The sequence below is a fragment of the Hibiscus syriacus genome, unplaced genomic scaffold, assembly GCF_006381635.1.
Source record: "Hibiscus syriacus cultivar Baekdansim isolate YM2019G1 unplaced genomic scaffold, ASM638163v2 tig00001644_pilon, whole genome shotgun sequence".
Classification (NCBI taxonomy): Eukaryota; Viridiplantae; Streptophyta; class Magnoliopsida; order Malvales; family Malvaceae; genus Hibiscus; species Hibiscus syriacus.
Window position 1 is genome coordinate 6,921,918 of NW_024061878.1, and position 17,601 is coordinate 6,939,518.

At 34.6% G+C, this 17,601-nt stretch overlaps 2 non-coding genes and 1 pseudogene across 2 annotated transcripts; all 3 read left to right on the forward strand.

The window, feature by feature from the left end:
• The first annotated feature begins 802 nt into the window (after nucleotides 1-802).
• LOC120129037 lies at nucleotides 803-8,346 on the forward strand (annotated as a pseudogene).
• On the forward strand, nucleotides 1,909-2,014 carry LOC120130311. Its single transcript, XR_005516821.1, has one exon. It is a non-coding gene; the product is annotated as a small nucleolar RNA snoR103 (small nucleolar RNA).
• Nucleotides 3,795-3,901, forward strand: LOC120130308. Its single transcript, XR_005516820.1, has one exon. It is a non-coding gene; the product is annotated as a small nucleolar RNA snoR103 (small nucleolar RNA).
• Nucleotides 8,347-17,601: the final 9,255 nt, after the last annotated feature.

Consider the following 17,601-nt stretch of genomic DNA (forward strand, 5'->3'; position numbering starts at 1 on the left):
ACTATTAAAAGTTACAAAATGGTCATCTGACTATTCACATGTTTTAAACTCATCATTTTTCGTTAAAAATTGATTATGGTATGTGTTGAACGTTAACCTGCTGACTGATATATGATACAATTTTATCCTAAAATTGTTGGAGTTGTATAGTCATTTGAGATTCTATGATCATATTTTATTATATCTAGTCAGCAGGTTAGCGTCCAACTCAGATGCTGCCAATTTTTTAATAGAAGATGACGAATTTAGAATATATGAATAGTCGGGTGACCATTTTGTAACTTTTAATAGTCGGAGAACTCAAAAAAGTAATACCCTATAGTCGAGAGACCATTGTATAACTTTCAATAGTTGAATGACTCAACAAAGCAACACTCTATTGTCGAATGACCTTTTGTGTACTTTATCTTAAAAGATATTAGATTTTTTATCACAAAATAGTTGTAACAACAAAAATCTGGATTAATAATATAATGTGAGTAGTCAGTTCGAATTTACTAATTTTTGGATAAATTTTTAAAGTTAAAATGATTTCATGAGATATTTTAAAAAATAAGTTAATGTGGAAATAAAATCAGATTAAGGATTTTTGAAGTATTAATTAAAATTCAGGGGTTAATATGAGAAAAGTAGCTAAATTTAATGACTAATATGGAACAAAAACGAAATTCAATAACTAATATGAGAAAAATAAACAATGTAAAGGAGTAAATGAATCTTTATCCAGAAAGAGATAAAGCTTCAAGGGTTTTTGTAATATATAGGGTATCTCTATTCACTTCACTGCTTGCTGCCTCTCCCACACTGAGAGGATAACTCACTTTCATCTCTTCTTTCTCCAAGAGTAAAGCCTGATTTCATTCATCGGAGATTGAATAATACGGGAGAAAATGAAGCATAGTAATCAGACGGTGTTGAGCTTAAGACCCGGAGGTGGTCGAGGGAACAGTCTCATTGCTGGTCCTGTTTCTTCTTCTTCTTTAGCCTTTGGTTCCTTTTCTTCCGAGCTTCCTCTGGGCGGTGCTCCCTTTTCTGTAAAGGTTCAATCTTTTTTTTTTATCTCTTTCTCTTCAAAAACCTATGTCTCAGTTTTGTTCTTTACTCTCGCTTTTCTGATTTTGATTTTATTTCGGTTATACTCGCCTTTGGGCTGTTTTGCTTCCGGTTCAGATGTGTTTTCTTTTTAAATTGTTAGCGTAGTCGCTGCTTGGTAATTAGGGTTATAAACAAGTCAAGTCTAGATTGTGCGTTGCTGAGTTTGTGAACTCGAAATAAGAAATTAAAGCTTGACGGCTTGAAAAAACTTGAATTCGAAACATTCTCAAGCTTAATCCGATTGAAACTCAAATTAAAGCTCAAATCTGAACTTTAATACAGAAAATCTTAAATTATATTTAAAAAACATATAAATATTAATATTATTAACAAATTAATTTTAAAAATTAAAAATTTAATATATTATTTTCTTCCATTTTCTGGTCAACTTTTTGGGCTGGATATCAAGTAGGTTACTTCAGCTCGTTAAGAACTTTAGTCTAGTTCGAACTCGAGTTTAATTCATTCAATTCAAATATTAACATAGCTTTAACCGAGTTGTACTCGAATATTCAGCGACATGTCTGTCTTGTTTACAGTCCTATTTGTAATGCTCTTTTGAAGCTTGAATCTTGGAAAGTACATTTGATTTTATCATTACAGTTGTTGACTTCATAACTTTTGAGATAAACACTACTTTTGTTTTCCGTCTGGAAAGCTCTAAATTAGTACCTTGCGCTCTTCGTAGTAAACTTTGCATCTGCCCAATTTATCTTGTTCGTGACCAATAAAAAACCGCTGGTGTTTGTTACTTTTCGGACTTTTTTGAAAGAGGAAGAATATGGTTAACTTTGTCCTAATTCTTGGTGGGACACTTAGTATGTGTACTTGCTGTAAATATGGACAAACAAAAAATATTCAGTCTTTAGGTGGGTATTCTGTGAGTTTTTGATTGCCCATAAAGGACCTGTAAACATCTTATGTATTTTGAAACAAATGTAGGTGTTTCATTGATCTTTGAACATTGGACTAGGTCATTCTTCTTAGCTTTGTTTCAATGGTTATATTTGGATGATAATTTTGCTATATTGATTATTGGGATTGGAGTTGAAGTATTTTCAAAAGGATTTAGTTGCTTGTTTTAATTTCAAATAAAATTGCTAACTTTAAGTAGTTAAGCAATAAATGGGCATGAAGTAATGAATTAAGCCCACTAATGAAGTTTTTTAAGTCCACTTCTCTTAGATAGAAGAGAGTAAGTTATGGTTATATTGCTACTTGTGGGTCCTCTTATGCTACAAATAATAAGTCTATGAACAAGTTGACTTTGTCGAGTGCATGAACTGTTTGTGCACCTCCACCAGTAGATAAACAACACTCCATCGGATTTTCTTTGCAAACCTCAATTCTGCCAATCAAAACCTCTAGAAAAATGAGGCCTCTGGAGGAACTCCTTCTCTAAGTAGAGGCTTTAGAGATCAACAGTCTTCTGGCCAGTCAAAGGTCTTTGACAAGACCTTTGACAGACCCACAAGATCTACCAGGGTCAAATCTATTGTTAGGAGGCCGTATTTATTGGTTTGTTAGCCTATGGATAGTCATCGTTACCCTAGGTCTGACACTAGCATTAAGGGTCAATATATAAACCTACATGGAAGATTGAGAAAATGTAATATCCTCAACTTGGTCTAGATGGAAATCGGATCGGGAGTATTAACGAAACTTAAACCATAATGAAACAATCATTGAACATACATAATATTGCTTGGAATCATCAAATAGAACCAAGTCCTCAATATTACTCACTAATCAAATCACAGTTGATTCCATACTTAGGGACTTTATTAAATTTTTTAAAAGTTTAGGGACTTATCTGAAAATATTATAACTATGAGAATCCTTCATTTAACAAGCCTTGTCAAACAGTAAATTTATAGTTCGTATGATGACTATCACAATCAGACTTCATTAATTCACATGGTGTTATCTTGTTTAAGTATCAAATTGAAACTTTTCAAAAGTTTAAGAATCTATAAGTAAATAGCCACTTTTTAACAACTTTAATAAACTTAATACTGAATAATCATGACATGTCACTTAAAGATAGATTTAATTCATAATAAACTTAGAACATGTAAATTATTCTTTCATAAGAATCATATCGCATGATATCAATCATAAACCCATAGGGTACTTGATCGTAAAGTTACTTATAAATGAAATTTTATAAACTAAATTCATACTTCCAAGTTTCAACATACATCACCATGATTTTCTTATACTTCTACAGTCTTATTAATACATTAAAAACCTTAAACAATGATTAGGGACTAATTTGAAATTATTTGAAAGTCGAGGGTTTAACTTACAAATGATTCTACACTTATTCTTTTTACTTCATATCTAATTTAACCATTAAACATGCCATTATTATCATATAATACCTTAAAGTTCATTTTATTTCTTATTAATCATGCATAGGGACCAATCATCAACATACCATCAATCTAGGGACTAAAAGAGTAAATTTCCACTATAACAATAGAGAGTTTCGAAATTAGAGGGAAGAGTTTCGAAACTCATCCCTAAAGTTTCAAACTTGTATAAGTATCGAAACTGCCAAACCTTCTTTAATTGAAAGTTTTGAAACTTGATCAGGGAGTTTTGAAACTCACAGCAAACCTTAGTTAGTTGCTTTTTGGCCTTTTTTCGGAAGAGGAAGAATATGGTTAACTTTGTCCTAATTCTTGGTGGGACACATTTAGTATGCGTACTTGCTGTAAATATGGACAAACAGAAAACCATGCAGTCTTTAGGTGGGTATTCTGTGAGTTTTTGATTGCCCATAAAGGACCTGCAAACATCTTATGGATTTTTAAACAAATGGAGGTTTTTCATTGATCTTTGAACATGGTGATGTATAAGAAAATCATAACGTAAGGTGCTCGAAAATGGTTGAAGTAGTGAATAGGAGGATTGCTATGACTATAGCCTTTGGTAAATTCACTACTTCAACCATTTTCGAGCACCTTACGTTATGGGGGCGTTCGAGGATTCAATCTTTTTTATATATGATTTGATTTCTGGTGCACCAAAGTAGTCAATGAACAAGTTGAACTTTGTCAAGTGCATGAAGTGTTTGTGCACCTCCACCAATAGATAAGTATATTGGGGATTGTGAAGTGCAGAAGATTTATAGATTTGAACCATGTAACTTCCTTTAATTTGGATATTACTTAAGATTTTGTGGATCTTATCTTTATTTTTTGTTGGATAAATAATCTTTTGTTTTGTTAACCGCTTCTTAAGTTCTTAAGCTCAACTTAGAGTTTGTATCTTCTGTTTTCTGGTATATTCTTTATACAGTTTATATCAATGTTTAAGATGCTGCATTTTAAAAATATTGCCAGGTCGTATATATGAAGCTATCAATTGCTTAACTTTTGTAGGCTGGTGAATATGGTGGTCGTGAATGCGCGCAATACACCAGGAACCGGCTTCTGCAGCTTAGGGAGATAATTGTTCATATTTGTGCTTCGTAAGATCCTTCATCCTTGCCATTGTGCATAAGCAAACTATTGTTGCGTTTTACTTCCAAAATTAAGCCTGAAAAGAACGAGTATGCTTTTATTTGCGTTAAAAGATACTCTTCAACATTCTTTTCGTTCTGTTCAATTAGACGTGTTATCATGCATTGGATATTCCGTGTCTTTTCATACTCTGCTTCACTTATATTTAGATGAAACCTATGGCGTTTTGGTTATTACTTGATATAATATCTGATTGTATCGTTTGCCTTCACTTTTAGGCCCTAGAAGTTGCTGATGAGATTCTTAAAATCAAATGAGATGTTGAAGTGGAACTCTTTGGTGAATATCTGAACCGGGCCATGGAGAAAGCAACGTAAGCTTTAAACATTCTTAAAAACAATCATTCTTTGTTATTTGTTGCCCTACTGTCTAAACTTTTGCTAGCCGCTAAATCAGAGTCAGAACCGTTACGCTGAACCTGATAATCGTGATTGGCATAACTGTTCAGCAGAGTTTCCTCCTGCTGTAGAGAAGAGGTCTCGGGAATCTCTTTGGGGTAGAGAATTGGCAAACCGATATAACTCCAGACAGCCAGATGCTAATCAATTAAATAGTTATGATCAGCTCAACTCACAGTTCTCAAGGGCACAAATCTCTTCTAACCAAGGGGTAATTGACATAGAAAGACACTTAACTGTATTTGCCAACATAAGATTTTCTTTAATGTTGTTTGTGAACTCATCATCTTCAGTTCATTGTTTTATGTGCATTATTATGAAGCATACCGATTGCTTGGCTCTGGCACCGATATTGATGATTCTTTTATTTTAGAATAATGATAATTCAAGAGACTGTCATTTATAGGGCTCATATTAGCTTTGTATTTATGCATCTAAGAGCCAAGTTTATCCCTGCAGCAAGCTATGTCTATCATTTGGCTGACATTAATAGTTTCCTTTGTTGAACCAGGGAGGACCAGCTCCAGCTTTGGTCAAAGCCGAGGTGCCATGGTCAGCTAGAAGGGGGAATCTTTCTGAGAAGGAGCGAGTTTTGAAGACTGTAAAAGGGTAAAAATATTTGGAACGAGTTCCTTCCGTTATATTGTCTGTCCCTGATTTCTAGAGGCAATCCAGAAACACAGGATACTTGCTTAAGATGTTTTTATTTTGTCATGCTTGCATGATAAGATGAGTTTATTGTTATGATGGCAGGGAAGTTAGGGTTTGATCGTGGTGATTTGGGGGAAATTTCGAAGAGAAGATTGGGAGGCAACAACAGAAATTGGGGGAAGAATCGAATGAATTTAGGGATTGCACAGGGGGCTAGGGATTGATGTCTATCTGAAGAATTGGGAATCGAAGTGAAGATTAGGGATGCGGCTGAAGGTATATGCGGGGGGGGGGGGTGTTAGTGGGTTTATTATGATAACCCAATTTTAATTACTGTTGGGCTTGAGTCTGTTAGAACAGTATTAGGAGAGAAGTGGGAATGGTGAGTCAGCTTTGGGCGGTTATTTTGTTAGAGATGTTGTTTTGACAGCTGGTACTGTATATATATAATTTGTACCGATCCTTTAAAGGATTATCTTATGAATGAAAGCACATTTTCTATATCTAAGTCTCTCTATTTCTGAAATCCCTAAATTTCTTCTATATTCTCATCCTAAATCATAACATTTGTCCATTTCGTTGTGGTGAATTTATGAAATTAGTCGTTGTGCAGGATACTGAACAAACTGACACCAGAGAAGTATGATCTCCTGAAGGTCCAACTTATAGATTCTGGCATCACATCAGCTGATATCTTGAAGGTTGCTGTTTTTCACATTTTCTTTTATCGTCATTGACATTATTATAAAGTAATGTTTATGCATGTTTTCGATTATAACACACAGGTAGACGCTTCACTACCTTTTCATCCATGTTGCGTTCTTTTCTAGTTACTGCATTTGTAAGATATGGTCACTGATGGTATCTATGTTGTCTTTGCAGGGGGTTATTTCTCTAATATTTGATAAGGCTGTTTTGGAACCTACATTTTGTCCCATGTATGCTCTTTTGTGTTCAAATCTTAACGATAAGCTTCCTTCATTCCCGTCTGATGAACCTGGTGGAAAAGAATTGAGGTTGATGATTGCCCCCGAGCAAGAAGTGGAGCGTAGGGATAAGGAAAGGATGCTCAAGCTCCGTACTCTAGGTAACATTCGTTTAATCGGTGAACTTCTAAAGCAGAAAATGGTTCCCGAGAGGATAGTTCATCACATTGTGCAGGTTTGTTGATACTTTTCTTATCAATGGAACTTGAATTTTGAGTAATTTATGTTATAAATTATTTTTTGCCTATTCTGCTAAACAGGAACTTTTGGGCCATGATGCTAAAGCTTGCCCTGCAGATGAGAATGTTGAATCCATTTGTCAATTCTTCGTTACTATGGTAAGCTGCTTGATGAGAACCCGAAATGACGTTGCATGAATGATATATACTCCGGGAGATTAAAGGATTTGGTGACGAATCCTCAGCTTGTGCCAAGACTGCGATTTATGGTTCGCAATGTTCGTGATCTTCGTGCAAACAATTGGGTTCCCAGGCGTGAGGGTGCCATTACTTTTTCTGTGGTAGATTGGTTAGATGCTGCTGCCATGTCCATTTTGATATTTTTTCGACATCGACATGTTTTTTCTGGCAGGTGAAAGCCAAAACAATTACTGAAATTCATTTCGAGGCTGAAAAGAATCTCGGGCTGCGCCCTGGGGCTACTGCAAGCATTAGAAATTGTCGTATTTCTGTTGGTCCAGTGAGTCCTGGTCCTGGTAGTGGGGGTCCAGTGTGTCCTGGTCCTGGTAGTGGGGGTTTGATCCGTGGAATTGCCGGGGCTCGGAGAATGCCTGGTATGTCCGGAATGGACAACAATAATTGGGAGGTTCCCAAGAACCAGACAATGCCTAGGGGTAATGAACCAGGCATACAGGCTCGAGGGTGTGTAAATGAACTTCGTTGATCAATAAATCAACTTCGTTGAATTCAAGGCTGTTGCCTCGAGGCGGTGGTGGTGGCCTAAATTTGAGTGCCGAGCCTGTCACACGACCTTCTCTTTCCGTGAAACCCGTGCCTCCGGTTGCTATATCTCAAGTTGGAGTGAAACCAGTAGCTCCTGCTGCAAGTACAAATCCAGATTATCTTCGGATAAAAACAGGGTCACTGTTGGAGGAATATTTCAGTGTTAGGCTGCTGGATGACGCATTGCAGTGTGTGGAGGAACTAAAATCTCCATCATATCATCCTCCATTGCTTTGGATAAAAGGCCGCCATGCGTTGAGCCTGTTACCAAACTTCTGGAATACTTGTTTATCAAGAAAGTTGTTACAGCTAGCGACATAGGGACGGGATGCCTGCTCTACGGTGCCTTGTTGGATGATATCGGCATCGATTTACCGAAAGCACCGAATAATTTCGGAGAAATAATCGGTAAGCTTGTTCTGGCTGGGGGGTTAGATACGAAGGCGGTGAGGGAAGTCCTTAAGATGGAAGATGATCTGTACCAGAAGTTTGTTTTGATGCAGCAATGAAGGTCATTAGCTCACATCCTTCGGGTCAAGCCCTACTCGATGCACAGGCGAGTGACGTCGAGGCTTGCAGGGGCTTGTAATTTTCCAGTAATGGCCTGTGCTGAGTGACTCGGTTAAAGTTTAGTTAATATTTGAATTGAATAGATTTAACGGGTTCAAATTCAATTTAAGTTTTTAACAAGACAAAGCGAGTTATTTAATACTTGACTCGAAATGTTCATTGGCAATCCGAAAAAATATTATATTAAAATTTTAATTTTTAAATCAAATTATTAATAATATTTATGTTTATATGTTATTTATACTCGGTCATATAGAGATGAATAAAAACTGGAATAGTAAATAATATATATTCAAAATGAATAATATATATTCTTTATTTTTATTTAAATTAAATTATATGACTGAGTGAAAATTACTTAAAAAATTAATTTAAATTCTAAATATGATAAAATTAAAAAATCAATCGAATGCAATATAAATGTGTTAAGACTTATTATATTTAATATGTTAATACATTAATAATTAAAATATACGTAAAATTTTATGTTAAAAATATGAAATTTTAATATTATAGAAGGAGAGAAATTTATAAAATTTAAAATAAATTTTTAATATAAAACACATAAAAGAAATTTAAAATATATAATAATTTATATATATATATTTTTAAGTTACTTTAGCCATACATCACATGCCACTCCCACCTGCTCCACCACCATTCATCCCTTTGAAAATATCTCATAATTGCCACCGACACACGTTTTCTATTTAAATTGTTTTCTACTTTGTAAATATAGAGTAAATTATGTATTTAGTATTTAAATTATCTGTTTTGATTTATTTAATATTTAAATTTTTATTTTTTTAAAATCATACATAATATTTAATTTTTATTTTATTTTAGAAACACTGTTAAAAAATTAATATGTTTGATAACTAAACTATCAGTTTTGATCAATTTTAGTGCCTAAACTTTCAATCTTTTTAAAACTTAACGTTAAATTTGAACGAGGTGCTAAAATGAAACAAAAACTAAAATTTTTAACGACATAGTGATAAAATAAAATAAAAACTAAACTTTAAGTATGATTCTAAAAATTAAAAGTTTAAATACTAAAATATATCAAAACGGATGATTTGAATATTAAATGCGTAATTTACCCTAAATAATAAAGGAAACTAATTCAAGACGGATAATGAACCGTGTCATTTAATGGAATTTATCTCCAATACGCCAACCAAAACATATATTAATTTAATTAAGACTTGGTCATTAACTTTGAATAATGTTAATCCACATTATTATGAATAAACTACATATCTAGTAATTAAATTATTATTTTTGTTTAATTTTGGTATCTAAATTTTATTTTTCAAAATTATATCTAATGATTAGTTTATGTTTCAGTTTAATACTTCGAAGTTTAAAAATTAGTAGAATTGTTGATGTGATATTTTTTCAATGATTTCATGACATTATCTTATGGTGGCACGTCAATATCACCCGTTAAATTTTTAACGACTTGATACTAGAGTGAAACTTAAGCTAGATGTTAGGTAAAATTTTGAGAAAAATAAAATTTTGATACTAAAACAGAATAAAAGTAATAATTTAGATACTGAACTTGTAGTTTACCCTATATTATTTTTGTTATATCAGGTGGCAGGAATATCATTTGTTTCGTCCAAAAGTCCCATAGGCAACTTGCAAGCATTTGGAAGCTGATTAGATTCATATCAACTCTCTACTTCCTCCTCTTATTCTTCTCCTCCCAATCTCTTCGGAATTCATCAGTCGCCGCTGATGGAGGCGGGGCTGCCATGGTTTCATTCAAGAGGGTGCTTCTAAGGGGGCAGCAGCAGCAGCAGGCGGCGGAGCTGACGGTGGCCGATGAGAAGCAACCGCCTCACAAGTTGGGAATTCACACGAGAAAAGTGAGATCAGGGGGTGGCGGCGTTGCAACTCGAGCTCGTGGGAGAACATCTTCTTCAGCCGTACCGACCCGTTTCTCCTCCCCTCTTCTTGCCTCCTGCTTCTTTCTCCCTCTCATTCTGCTGTAGCCTTTTCTTCTATCAAGTTTAAGGCTTGAATTCCACTTTTATTAAAAGCTGGTGTACCCATATTTCTTCTGTTACTACCATTGTTTTTATCTTCTTCTTTTCCTTATAGAATTACCATTTTTACTTTAGTCCTCTGTAGTTTTAATTTGTTAAAGTGAACCTTATTAATTGACTAAATGTTTAAAACATTTTTAATAAATCAAATGTGATCATAATATGTTTAAAACATGTTTTGACGTGGATTAATTTAATTGGATGATATACGTTGTTTAGTGAATGATACGAATGGTTTGATTATTTAATATATTTCGTATCGAATATTGATACTATACATGTGTTACCGATGCTAAATCAATACGATGTATCAGTACTATCAATGAAAGTATCAATATCATAATTTAGTTTTATATCACAATATATTATTGAGAAAATAACCTCAGATACTGAAAATGCCTTGTAATATACGATTTTGATCAATTTTTTTTGGATTTGTCAAAATGACCAAGTAAATCGCAATGATCGATAATTCGCAACGCGATCTCCGGTATCGCAAATCAGTTTCCAGATTCGCAACGCGATAGTCGAAGTTCGCGTTGCGATTCATTCCAAATCGTTGCGACAGGCGAAGTTCGCGTTGCGATTCATTCCAATTCGTTGCGACAGGCGAAGTTCGCGTTGCGATTCATTCCAATTCGTTGCGACAGGCGAAGTTCGCGTTGCGATTCATTCCAATTCGTTGCGACAGGCGAAGTTCGCGTTGCGATTCATTCCAAATTCGTCGCGATAGTCCAAATATTGCATTTGTTTCTTAAGAATTTTCTCTAAACAGATAGAATTCGCGCGGATGTGTCGAAGACACGTATGACTACGACCACGACCACAATCATGACCCGAGACTGGACGGCGGCGGCGGCGGCGGCGGCGGCGCGCGAGAGTCCCCCTTGTTCTTATCACTCAACAAGGAAGTGAGAAAGTCAAGCCTTAAATACCATTCCCAATAGTGTTTCCAATACTATGTGGGATTGAGCATTACCAACACTTGTTTCTAATACGTGTCTTCGACACGTCCGCGCGAATTTTATCTTTTTAGAGAAAATTATCAAGAAACAAATGCAATATTTGGCATATCGCAACGAATTGGAATGAATCGCAACGCGAACTTCGACTATCGCGTTGCGAATCTGGAAACTGATTTGCGATACCGGAGATCGCATTGCGATTTACTTGGTCATTTTGGCAAATCCAAAAAAAATTGGTCAAAATCGTATATTACAAGGCATTTTCGGTCACTGAGGTTATTTTCTCTATATTATTTTAGTATCGATACTGAGAATGAGTACCGATATTGCTTTAATAGTATCAATAACCAAATCTTGGCATCGATAATATTAAATTAAAATACACAAGATACCAATTTAATATCAATATTATCCAAGAGTGTTGATACTATTAACACAACATTGATATCATTACTCTAGTCTAGCAAATAACCCCTATTTGTGATTGAATGATTATGAATATATATTGTCGTTCAAATTGTAATTAGACATAGTTTAAATTAGGTAATGTGACACTGTTGATCCGATTCGCGACTAGATTGAGTTGGTATTGAAACCCATGATAATTATATTCATTTCGAAGCTTATTTTAGCATTTATATAGAGAAATGATATCATTACTCGAGGATTGAGTATCGATACCTAAGTGAGAGTAGTGATAATATCATTGAAGATTCAACTTTGGACCTTATTTGAATTGAGACTTGATTGTAATTAATAAATTGAGATTAATAAGACGTATTAACTCATCCAATGTCTAGAATACCCTTAAAAGAGTATAGTTACAATAACTTTCATATTGAACTAAATGGCAACTAAGGTCGACCTTATTGCAGAGAAAGAGTAATTTAGCATAGAGTCTCAATAATTGACCTTAGTAGTTTAGGGTATTATTGTTAGCCTTAGAGCATAAGTAAAGTTTGTTTTTTTAATTAATCCGCGTAAGTACAAGATAATATATGTTCAAAAATAACCTCTCAACCACGTGACAATGAAAGCTCTCACCCTTGACATTACTAGTGCTTGAACTCGGGATCTCAAAGAACAACAATAATTATTTTACCATTGAGATAACTATTTTATTACATATTTTGTTATCATGTTTAAATTTATGTATTTTATAGTGTATATTAGATTAGTGATATATTATAGAGTTTGTGAAGATTAAATTTATTAAACTATTTTGAATTAGAATAAATTGATAAAATGTATAAATTTTGAGAATTAAAATTATTATTATTATATAAAATCATGTTATTATTTTTTTCTTTATTTTTAATGAATATTAAATAAAATAATATTAAAAAAATATATTATTAGTGGTAAAAAAATGCCAAAATTAGGTTGTTTACCCTAAAAGCATTTTGAGAATTGAAAAAGTAATTATTAAATTAATATTAATTTTCAATATTAACATTTGATATAGATTTAGTTTGACAATAATCTTTAAATTATTATATTAATTTTAAAAATCTAAAATGATATTATTAAATTGACCTTAAAATTTGTACAAAAAATGTTCTTAATATTTTTTATTGACTAAAAATAGTATAATATTAGATAATATTTTATTTAAAATAATATATATTATTAATTATATTTTTAATTATTAATAAAAATATATTATATTGCGAAGTATTAAATTAAATTTAACCTAAAATTATATTATTTTGCAAAAAGAAGTAAACTCAAAATTCAAACATACTTTCAAACCTGGCCCATATATTAGGGATGTATTTCATTCGGTTCAATTTATTTTTTTAATAAAAGATTAATCAAATCATATTATACAATTTTTAAAATTAAAACCGAAATCAATACCAAATACCATAAAAATTAAAAAAAAAAGTTATTCTATTCAATTTTATGATTTTTAACCGTTCACCATTTTTTAGATTTAACATTTTAAAAACCAAAGTTTAAGCTTAACATAATGCAAACACACAAGAATAAGTTCACAAAAATAATATTATTAGATTTAGAAGTTTATTTATTTTACTTCATCTTAAAACAAATTTAAAGTGAATTTGATTTGAATTATTATTTTTTTAATAGTTTGAGGTGATTATACTTTTTTTTTTTGAAATTGTTATTTTGTATTGTAATGAAAGAAGACCACACAATACAAGGTACAATTCATGGGTCTCGTTATAAAAGCTCCTTAAGCTTAAATGGAGGAAAAAGAGTGCCCCATGAAAGTACCAAGGAGAGATACTCGATATTACAACAACACAAACAAATCAAATTAGCAAATGCCAACGAAACACGCACACAAAATCCGTCACACAAGACAACAGAGCATGCCTCTCATAGAACCAAAATTACAAAACAAGCCTTACACCATTCAGGCACAACCGACTCGAGCATCTCAGTTTTTTATTAGCACTCTCCACACAAACTTAAGCAAACCAGCAACACCCCATTGCCAAAGTGAACAAGGCAGTAACTTCACTCTTCGATCTTTGGCTTCAAAATATTATACCAACCAAATGGGGCACCATTCATCAAACCAACACAATTCACAACAACAACCTTCCTCTATTAAAGACTCAAATTTGCAGATGGATGCTCCCACCGAAAGACAAAAATCGTTTACTAGCAGAAGAATAAAACATCCTACCCAATCGACATTTAGCAGCAAACTCAAGGACGTTCCTCACCTTTCACATGCCCTGAAACAGTAAGAACTCCTCCAACGCAACACCCAACACACTATAACTTTCTAACAACTAGTCCACCCACTCGAAAAAAAACACAGTGCGACCACTATTCCTTATGTCCCACACTCAACATATGAACACAACAACCAAGCCGAACAAACCTAAATGAGCAGCACCACCCCTACAACCCTTTACCCGCCACGCGTTTGAATTATCGCGTTTGGAAGATTTGTAAAATCAGAATCGAGAAAGGCCACTTGCATTTGCACCAGAATTCTATCTACGCCACTGCTGCATCAAACACTCTTTTTTCATTCCAACTCTTCTATTTAAAACATATTTGTTTTTACATAGCTAGATCGTCTAGATAAACCCAAACATTGCCATAGCCCACACTTGCTTATGCTCCGCATTAACCGATTAGTCAACCCATGAGAGAACAAACAACTTTATACTAGTCGGACACACAAAATTTGGGTTCCACAACGCACACCACCTATTCCAAATTCTCCATACAGAGCTACAGTGAAAAAGAAGATGAACAACCGTCTCTTCCTCCATACCACAAATACTACAACGGTGTAAAATAAGGTTCGACATCCCTCTTCTCGTTAACTCTATGAACGTGGGGATCTTTTGGTTTGCAACATTCCACACTAATGCCTGCACTTACTCAGGTACTAGGTTATACCATATTATATTCCACACCTTATCTTTAGCATTCCAATCGCTTATTGTGGCGCCACAATAACTGTTTGTCGTAAAACGTCGTTAGGTTCACCACGCTACCTTAAATAATCTCTCATTGAAAGGTTTTGAACAGCCCTGTTTAGGGTGTTGATGAAATCCTTCCAAACAGTAACTTCCCACCGAAATCATACTATTCTCAACTCAACATTCCATACCCAACAACCATTCTCAATATAACCAAAATTCGACACTTTACCCAACTTCCTAATAGCAATACCAAAAATTCTCGAGAAATTATGTTTTAACGAACCCACGTCTACCCAAGGATCATTTCAAAAGTCGATATTGGTCATATCCCCAACAACCAAACAAGTATTTTTTGTGTAGAGATCCTCCGCCATTAAAAACAGAGTTGTGATATTCTTCCAAATTTTAGAAGAATCAATCGGTTGAAGAGGGGATGTAATTAGTAGTTTCTGATCTAATCCATACTTTGCATCTATCACTTTTCTTCATAATGCATTTGGCTCATACCCATAAGCCACAACCACTTATTGAATAGTGACCGGTTCTGAACTCGTACGTCATAGAAGCCCAAACCTCCATAGTCTTTTGGCTTGCAAATGTTATCCCACTTTACCCAATAAATCATTCTGTTCGACTTAGCCCCAAAGGAAGTTTGAGATTTTCTTATTTAAAGTTCTAACAATCGTTTCGGGCATTTTGAAGAGGGATATAAAATATGTTGGCAGGATCAATCTCACCAAAGTCAGCCTAACCTTGAACGATAGGAGCTTTCCTCTCCACCCCTTTAATCTAGTGCTAACCTTATCCACAATGGGATTATATAAAGACAAAGACTCCCTTGAATGGCCTAAAGGTAAACCAAGGTAAGTAGAAGGAAACTTATCGTGTGCACTTATTTCTCGCCCATATTTTTGGCTCTGAAGCTGAGACCAGCCGCTAACTCAAATAATCTTAGAACCCTCCTTGCATTTCTGATAAACTCGAGATCATTATTCAAGAACAAAATTAAGTCATCAACAAACTGAATGTGTGACATACTCAAAGCATTCAAACCCACTAAGACTCCTTGGATCAAATCCATATCAATAGCTTAGTAATCAAATCGCTCAATGCTTCGCCTGCTAAATTGAGAAAAAAGGGAGACAGGGGCAACCTTAGCGAAGACCCTTCTTCATGGAAAAATTCTTCGTTGGAACTTCATTGACCAACACTGAGATAGATGTCGTCGAGACACATATGGATATCCATCGGTGCCATTTTTTGCCAAAACCCATCTTTTTAAGAGTCAGATCTAGGAAGTACCAGTCTACTGAATCATAAGTTTTTCTAAAATCTACTTTAAAGATGATTGTTTCTCTTTTTCTTCTATTCAGATCATCAATCACTTCATTGGCAATAAGTAAACGATCAGAAATTTTCTTCCCTAAAATGAACGCAAATTATGTCTCGTCTACCACCTCGTTTAGGCAACTCGATAATCTCTTAGCTAGCACATGAGCAACGATTTTGTAAAGACTACCGACCAAGGATATCGGTCTATAGTCATCAAGATGCTCCGGAGACTTCTTTTTATGAAGGAGCATTATAAAGGACTGATTGATAGTCGGGTCGACCTACTTCCCGTTATAGAAAGAGTTAAAGAAGTCCATGACCTCTCCTTTAATCTCACCCTAAAACTTCTTATAGAAGTCTAAATTGAAACCATCGGGGCCAAGAGCCTTGGACCCATCCGCTGAGAAGATCGTCGCTTTAACCTCCTCCTCCGAGAATGGTGGTTCTAAATCCCTTCTAGATGCTGGCCTTATTTCTTGACTTGAACGTCAAATCTTTTGATCGGTATACATTGACTTCATTGTAACTCTTTTTGAAATGCTCTTCGACCACTATAGAAATATTCCCCTATCCAAAATCAGCTCATCACCTACCCGTATACAAGATATGGAATTAGTTCTACCTCTCATGGCTGCTTAAAGATGGAAGCACTTCATATTCCTATCACATTCTTGGAACTATTTCAATCGGGATTTTTTGAGCCAATTTCTTTAATCTATTCTTAGTCTCGACCACAAGTTGCGACTTAAGGAATAAATTTCTTCTCGAATACTGTTATTGGGTCCATTTCTCAATAACAACTTTTCAAGCTCCTCAATTTTGCTTTCAATTTCTTGAATTGGCACATCATCTTTCGCTTTAGCCTCAAAAGCCCACCTCTTCGAAATTGCTTTCACTTATCTTAGGAACGTCTGCACACCTTTGTTTTTACCTCTCCTACTAGCATCTTTAACCTGCTCAACGTATTCAACATCGTCAGCCCAATGCGAAAACCATTTGAAAGTCTCGGATCCCTGCTTTCAGATACCTCATGAATCAAAAACGGTTTATGGTTTGAAACGCTCCTCGACAAGATGGATTGAGCCAATCTAGGATAACTGGATAGCAACTCAGTTGATAATAAGAATCTATCTAGCCTACTCTCCGCTATTGCACTCCCCTTTTGATTCATGTATATGCTCCACCTGAACATGGTAGATAGATTAATCTATTTTATTGTACAAATTCAGTAAATAACCTCATTACGCTCGACTTATGTGCACTTCCCATCCTTTCATCCTTTGCTAGAACGACGTTGAAGTCTCCTCCCAAAATAACTGGTACCCCCAGATTCTCTACTATTTTGGATAGTTGTGAAAAGAAACCATCTCTCACTATGCACAACTGGTCCATAGACATTTAGTAATCCCACTGTTAAATTGGCATGTATGATTCTACCGACGACCACTATCACCCTGTCAAACACTCTACTTCGATCAAATTGCAAAAAGTTTGCGTCCCACAATGTTATCAATCCTCCCGAAGCACCAATCGAAGGTGCAACAACCGTCTAATGAAAAATCCTGCCTTTCAAACTTGCTAGAACACCCTGATTCGCCATTGTCACTTTTGACTCCAGAATGAACGCAACCCTTGCTTT